We start from the raw sequence: 6,942 nt of genomic DNA on the forward strand, positions 1-6,942 counted from the left end.
CACCATAGAGGCTTCATCTGGCGGTGGATGGAGACAGATACCCACATTAAAGAACTGGCCTGAGCTCCCAAGGCCCAGATGAAGAGCGCAAGGAGTGACAACATGAGCAGGGAAGTCAGGACCACGAGGGGCGCTTCCACCCACGGAGATGGTGAGACTGATCAAATGGGAGCTCAAAGCCAGCTGGACTGGGACTGAAGAAGCATGTAATCAAACCGGACTCTCCAAATGGTTTTCTTAGTCTAGTAAAATTGTAAAAATTTTACCAAAAGCAATATACAGATTTCAATACAATGCCCAGCAAAATTCTTCAAACCTCGAAAGAGCAGTACTCAACTTTATATGCAAAACCAAAAAAACCCAGCATAGCCAAAAACAATCTTGTACAATAAAAGAACTTCTGAGGCATTACAATCTGACTTCAAACTCTACTACAGAGCTACAGTACTGGGAACAGCATGGTATTTGCATAAAAACAGACTGGAAGACCAATAGATCCGAATCGAAGACCCTGATATTAATCCATACATCTAACACCCGATTTTTGATAAAGAAGCAAAAAATATCAAGTGGAAAATAAAGAATATTTAACAAATGGTGCTGGCATAACTGGATGTCAACCTTAAGAAAATAGACCCATATCACCATGTACAAAACTCAAGACCTAATGGATCAAAGACCTCAACATAAAAAGCCAGCTACACTGAACCTCAGAAGAGAAAGTGGGAAGGACACTTGAATGCATTGGCACAGGGGATCACTTTCTAAATATAACCCCATAAGTACAGACACTGAAAAAAAAAGTTAATAAATGGGATCTCCTGAAAATGAAAAGCTTTCATGAAGCAAAGGACACGGTCAACAAGACAAAATGGCAGCCTACAGAATGGGAAAAGATCTTCATTAATGCAACATCAGAGGTCTGATCTCCAAAATATACAAACAAGAAATTGATCATTAAAAGAATAATCCAACTAAAAAATGGAGTACAGACCTAAACAGAACTCTCAAAAGAGGAATCTAAAATGGCTGAAAGACACTTAAGGAAATGCTCAATATTCTTAGAGAAATGCTAATCAAAACAACTTTGAGATTCCATCTTACACCCATAAGAATGACCGAGAAGCTAGAAATCATAGATATAGCCCAGACCCAGAAAGATAATCATATGTTCTCACTCATAGGTGATTTTTAAACAAAGCAAAGAAAAAACCAGCCCACGAATTACAAACTCAGAGAACCTAGACAACATTGAGGATCCTAAGAGACATACATGGATCTAATCTACATGGGAAGTAGAAAGAGACAAGATCTCCTGAGTAAATTGGGAGCATGGGGACACTGGAGAGGGCTGAAGGGAAGGGGAGAGGAAGGGAAGGGAACAGAGAAAAATGTATAGTTCAATATAAATAGGAAAAAATTAGTAAAATCGGCTTGTCTTTTTCCGTAAGTATGGACACTGTTGTGGTCCCGGACAGTCTCACTCAATCACTCCAGGTGCAGGAATCTGTTCTTAACTGACACTTATGCCCTTTTCACTAAGACCATGATAGTCAGACCAGCCCCAACTTTAGTAATCTTCCAGATGTCCATCCTTTCCCAAAAACCACCTATGGAACTCCCTAGGTATTAGCTCCACATATTGTATCCTCAGATGTCTACATTTCCCTTTTATTTATTCTTTTTAAAACACTGTAGCCCTGAATTTCCTTTGGCCAAGATGCTATTTAGTCTTTTTTGGAATAGGTTTGTTCATGGATCTTCAGTAATAAGACTTAAAAAAAAAAAAAGTCAGGTCAGAGCTTACATGGACCACCTGAAAGAAGAAAGCTTAATATATAAAGTGTGATGGGAAAGCTCACCCAAGGAGGCAAAAAAAAAAGACTTTGCAGGAGAGGATGCTCCAAAGGCAAAACAGCAGACCCCAAGGGACCATCCTCAGGTTCCTTTTCAAAGCACAAGACTGGAGCAAAACACCTATACCCTACCTGGAATGCCACAAGTGCCTACAAGCCACATGGTGGTACTCAAATCCTTACTAGAGTAAAGACTGGCATCCAGAAATTCACATCCCCTTTTAGAGAAACTGAACTCTGATGTTCCTGGTAGATTTACAGCAGGTTGTGATGGTGGCCCCACAGGAAGCTAGCAGCACAAACCACCCTCCTTGTGGTTTCCTTAAACATGGTTAAGCCTAAGTACATAAGATACCTTGGTCTTTCCGCTGTAACAGGACCTAAGTTGAAACCACAGTCCTGATGAAGAAATAGAGTATCTGAAAAGATATACATGTCTGAGCCAAGTTACAATTGTCCTTCATGTCCAAGTCACAGATATATTATTATGCTGTTGGGTACAGTGCTCCAGGTTCAGCAGCTGAGCCTAGTGTTGTGTGAGTCTTCCCAGCTCCAGGGGTACCATATGCATATCCATTCAGGAAAAAATGAGTTGGCTTGAAAGTCTGTTCAAAAACTTCCATTTGACTTGACATTACATCAAAAAAAATAGCATCAAATACAAACTTAAGGTCTTTAATTTGTCTTTTAGTAATATCAAATTTTTAGGGTTTTTTAGTGGGGAGAAAGACTTGTTTGGGATCAAAAAACAAGTGTACGCTTATCCCCAACATGAACCACTGTATGGAACACAACTGCCTTTTCTTTTGTGTTCTCAGGACACAAACAGCTGCCTTTATGTGAGAAATCTTCCGAAAGTATATAGTGAACAGATTTGTGACCTCTTGACAAATTCCAGGCCATCTGCTGTTCGGGAAGATGCCCAGAATGAAGTAGTTGCTCAGGGCCTCACTTTACATCACATCTCCCAAATCCTCAGAGGAAATATTTACAGCTACAACATGAAAACAGACACAGCATCCACCTGCCATACATGCTGCAGCCTGTTCTCGACTGTTTGCCGGGTACATCCAAGTGAACCTAACTTGCTTAATATTACCCCACAAAAAAGAACCAAAAAAAACATGAATACCTTCTTCCTTGAAAATAACATACTCAGAAGTCTCCACTCTTAAAAGTACACAGCTCAAGGATTCTTTCAGCAAAGAACTTCAACCTATCGTTTATACCCCAGGGGACTGAAGAAAACCTCTTCAAAACCCATCTCCGTCTTCCTCATGTACTACAAATATAACCAATGAGAATTCTTTGAAAATGGTGTGAAGTAGATTCTCCTCTCAACAGATTAGAGTATAAACAGGATTTGGACTCTACGTGATGACATCAGGAGCTTGTACAAATTACCTGAAGAATCATGTCCAAACAGCAAAAGCCATTTATATAGGTCAAATGATAAAAAAAATTGTAAAGTATTTTTGTAAACTGTTAATGTCTTCTTTATGTTGGAAGCTTAGTTCATAGATCATGTTTCTCTTTGATATAAAAATACTTATTTACTACGTATTAATAAACTAACCACTTTGTAAATTAATAAATTTGATACATCAATTGACTTTAAACTAGAAGAGAGATCGGGTTCCATATTCTGATGCTGTGTAGTCTGAACCATCAAAAAAGGACTACCTTGCTTACTATTAGTCTTCGATGTCTCACTTAAGGAATATCCAAACTTCAGCATAGCCCAACATTCAAGGTATGATTAACTGAATGTCATCTAAGCAAACACTAAAACTACATTAAAGAAGCATTAAAAAAAAGCATTCAACCACTTAATTACATCCAATCTAAACATGGGAGGAAAAATACCTATACATTTCCTTGCTATAAGAAATGCAGAGATGTTTTGACATCATTACTGATGCATTAATATTTTTAATAGAAAAAGACAATTGAGGGAAATTTTTATCACGTAGAGGAATATATACATTAACACATTAAAATCAATGGTTTCCTGATTAAGTCATTTCTTAGTAAGTATAAATCAAATTTTTAAAATTTCTTTTCGTGTTTTTTTCCCTCCGAGACAGGGTTCTCTGTAGCTTTGAAGCCAGTCCTGGAACTAGCTCTTGTAGTCCAGGCTGGGCTCAAACTAAGACCCGCCCCTTCTCTGCCTCTCTGGTGCTGGGATGAAAGGCGTACTCCACCATGGCCCAGTTTAATTCATTCTTAATGGCCAAACCTGGATCTTCATTGCCATCTAAAGATTCTAGGCCTGTATCCACAAGTGTCCCATCCTGTTGAAAACCATGTAGCCTAGTTTTAGACCAATATGAGTGCTTGTCCAACAGGTCTAAAGATGAGGCAAAAGCCCACAGGAGGGTCTCACTCACCAAGGGCCAGTGGACTTTGGGACAGTACAGAACAAGGCTGGAAACTCATGGCCTATATGCTTGTCTTCGTCCCTGTTACATTCTGATTCTTATGACAGATTTAGTTGTCATTTTCTAAATCATGCATTGGACAGATGTGATCATCCTTGGAAACTCCATTTTTCTCAATTATCTTCCCCGAAACTTCTTGAGCTGTTGCTTCTCAGGATTCTTGTCTGGGGGTGCCAGCTGTTTCTTCAGACCCCATCAGTTGTTTTACTTCAGTACTGATTAGATATCTTTCACCACTTGATATAATGAAAGATATTAAGACTGTGGATGAAATCCTAAGACAACCAAAGCCAACGTCGGTGCCAGTCTCAGGAGACTCCTAAACACGTCAGATACCCAAACATTGGCCTGAGGGGAAGAATCTATCCAGGGGGGCAGTGACACTGAAGAACAGGAGTTATTCCCAAAGAAGCATGATCTAATGGAGAAGAGACTTGGTTTCTTGGCTCTCCCACAGAGGGTGAGCAAAGTAGAAGGCCACCTTGTACTTTGTACTTGTACATGTACCAGAGCCTGGGACAGGATTATGCTTAACTATTTATTCCCTTCACAATGAGAAGAAATAGAAAAGCTGATCCCACCAAATGCAGGCTGACCTGGGCTATTATTCTTCTGAAATTTACAGAGCATTCTCAGGGATAGCAAGGAGATGACATAGGAAGGATAAAACAGTCTGGACGCCAGAACAGCTGCAGCTGGGATCTGAACATGGTCAGCTTTAGCTGCCTCCCCCACTAGCCACAGTGACACCGTCTAGTCAGAGCACAGAACAGACAACCTCAAAGTTAGCTCAGCTCAATTATGACAAGGGCCATGTCTGACGCCACCTGTGTTACACAGACCTGCTGGACTAGAGACAAGGCGTAGGGTCTATTCTCATTACCTTATTCACAAGGAAAGGCCAACCACTGGGCAAGTAGTAGAATGATCCATACTACCTCCACAGAAACATAAAGACAATGTCACAAATATCCACCTTTCCAGTATATCAATTCCTTCTATAATGTTCAGTCTAGAGAGTTTATGACCTTTTTCCAGTCACAGAAAACAAAATTTATAAGGTTTAACAAAGCAAAGAACGATTCAGTCTGCTTTCTGATCATTCACCCATACGCACTAACACACTATCACATAAGGCAAATCTGTATCATTGCCTCTCATCCTCTGGTAAAATCCTAAGTGAGGAGATTTCACATATGTGCCTTTTGTCCCCACCCCACTCCTCAAAAACACACTTTTGGTCCAAGTAGTTAGCCTTGCTCAGAAACCCATCAATATAAGAACTGCTGAGGCTCCAGCCAGACTCCCCAGTGAGCAATACTCCAAATGGTGGAGGGACCACAGTCTCAAGGGTCCAGCAACTACTGTATTCTCAGCTTCTTTGGTGAGATTCACCCGCTGTGGCTATTTAGATGCAAGATAAAATATCCATCGGTTAGGTCATCTCCTTATCACACTGTTTATATTAGGATTCTCTAGATGAACAGAAACCACCCAGTGCACTCCAGCTAAGGCACCAATTTTGAACCATCATTATAGAATTCTAGGCATCCTATAATAGGTAGAAAAACGACTTGGGCACTATCAACTTGACAGTCGGAAACTGCTAGGAAGCTATGGACAGCTGTGGGAGATTATATTGATCAAGTCAAATCTCAATTTCTAAGGTATTTTCTTAATTAGTGTAGGAAGATAATCTTAACTGCAGGCAGCACCAGTACCCTGACACCAGCATCTCAGGATACCAAGCCCTCAGTATCCAAGCTAAAACCCTCGCCGCTCCTGCCAGCCATCCTGCCTCCTATTAATGAGGTGTCCAGGAACACTCTTTGGGAATGTTGTCACTGTCATAACTTGAGTAAGGAAGGCAAGCAAGTTGAAGTCTACTTAAGACTCCAGAAAAACTCATTTGAAAAAAACTGTCATATTCCCCAAACATCAAGAGCAAAATAAAGTCACTTCCCAAGAAACCCAAAGCAGTTAAAGTAGCCAGGCCTCAAAGCTTCAAGAAGAGAGCCACGATGGCAGATATGAAGTTATAACTTCAGAAAGGGAGTCATCTCTTTTTGCAGCCTGGGGAAGAATTGCCAGGAGAGCTGCTCACCCCTAGGACTGTGAAGTCTCAGCCCCTTCCCTCAAAATGTCAAGGCCTTTCTGCGGCCAGTGACTGCATGCAGGTGGTGCATCGTCCATGGCAGACAGCTCCCTGCAGATAAGGCAGGCTGGGTTTGCCTGCAGATGCACACTGGCCATACCTGGGTTCCAAGACAGCCCTCAAAGATGATCCCTTTCTTCCCATTACCAGTCTGTTTGCCCATCCCCAGAAGGGGAAGATAAAGTGCTGTGTCAAGAATGTGTCTGCAGCAACAGAAGATGAGAAATTTTGAAAGAGAAACGCTCTGAAAGGAAATAAACGCTCCCTCCAAATGTGCCACCTTAGACTGACATCAAGGTTTTGAGGTGAATGAACGCGTCCTGTAAAGGCCAAGTAACTGGATATCCATCCCTGATTTGGACTAGTTCAATGCTATTCTGTTCATGGGGTACAGAGACCAATTTTGTTAGCAGGGTCTAAGAAAACAATTGGTGTGGAATGATGTCCTAACAAAATAAAATTCCTGTCTTCAAGCAAAAATGGAAAAAAT

The 6,942-nt window shown here is 40.9% G+C and overlaps 1 pseudogene; it reads left to right on the forward strand.

Annotated features, from left to right (window-relative positions):
• Positions 1–6,710, forward strand: part of LOC146893878 (developmental pluripotency-associated protein 2 pseudogene) — a 51,021-nt pseudogene extending 44,311 nt beyond the window's left edge.
• The last annotated feature ends 232 nt before the right edge of the window (positions 6,711–6,942 follow it).

Source organism: Myodes glareolus, chromosome 8 (genome assembly GCF_982192425.1).
Source record: "Myodes glareolus chromosome 8, mMyoGla1.1, whole genome shotgun sequence".
In the NCBI taxonomy this organism is placed as follows: domain Eukaryota; kingdom Metazoa; phylum Chordata; class Mammalia; order Rodentia; family Cricetidae; genus Myodes; species Myodes glareolus.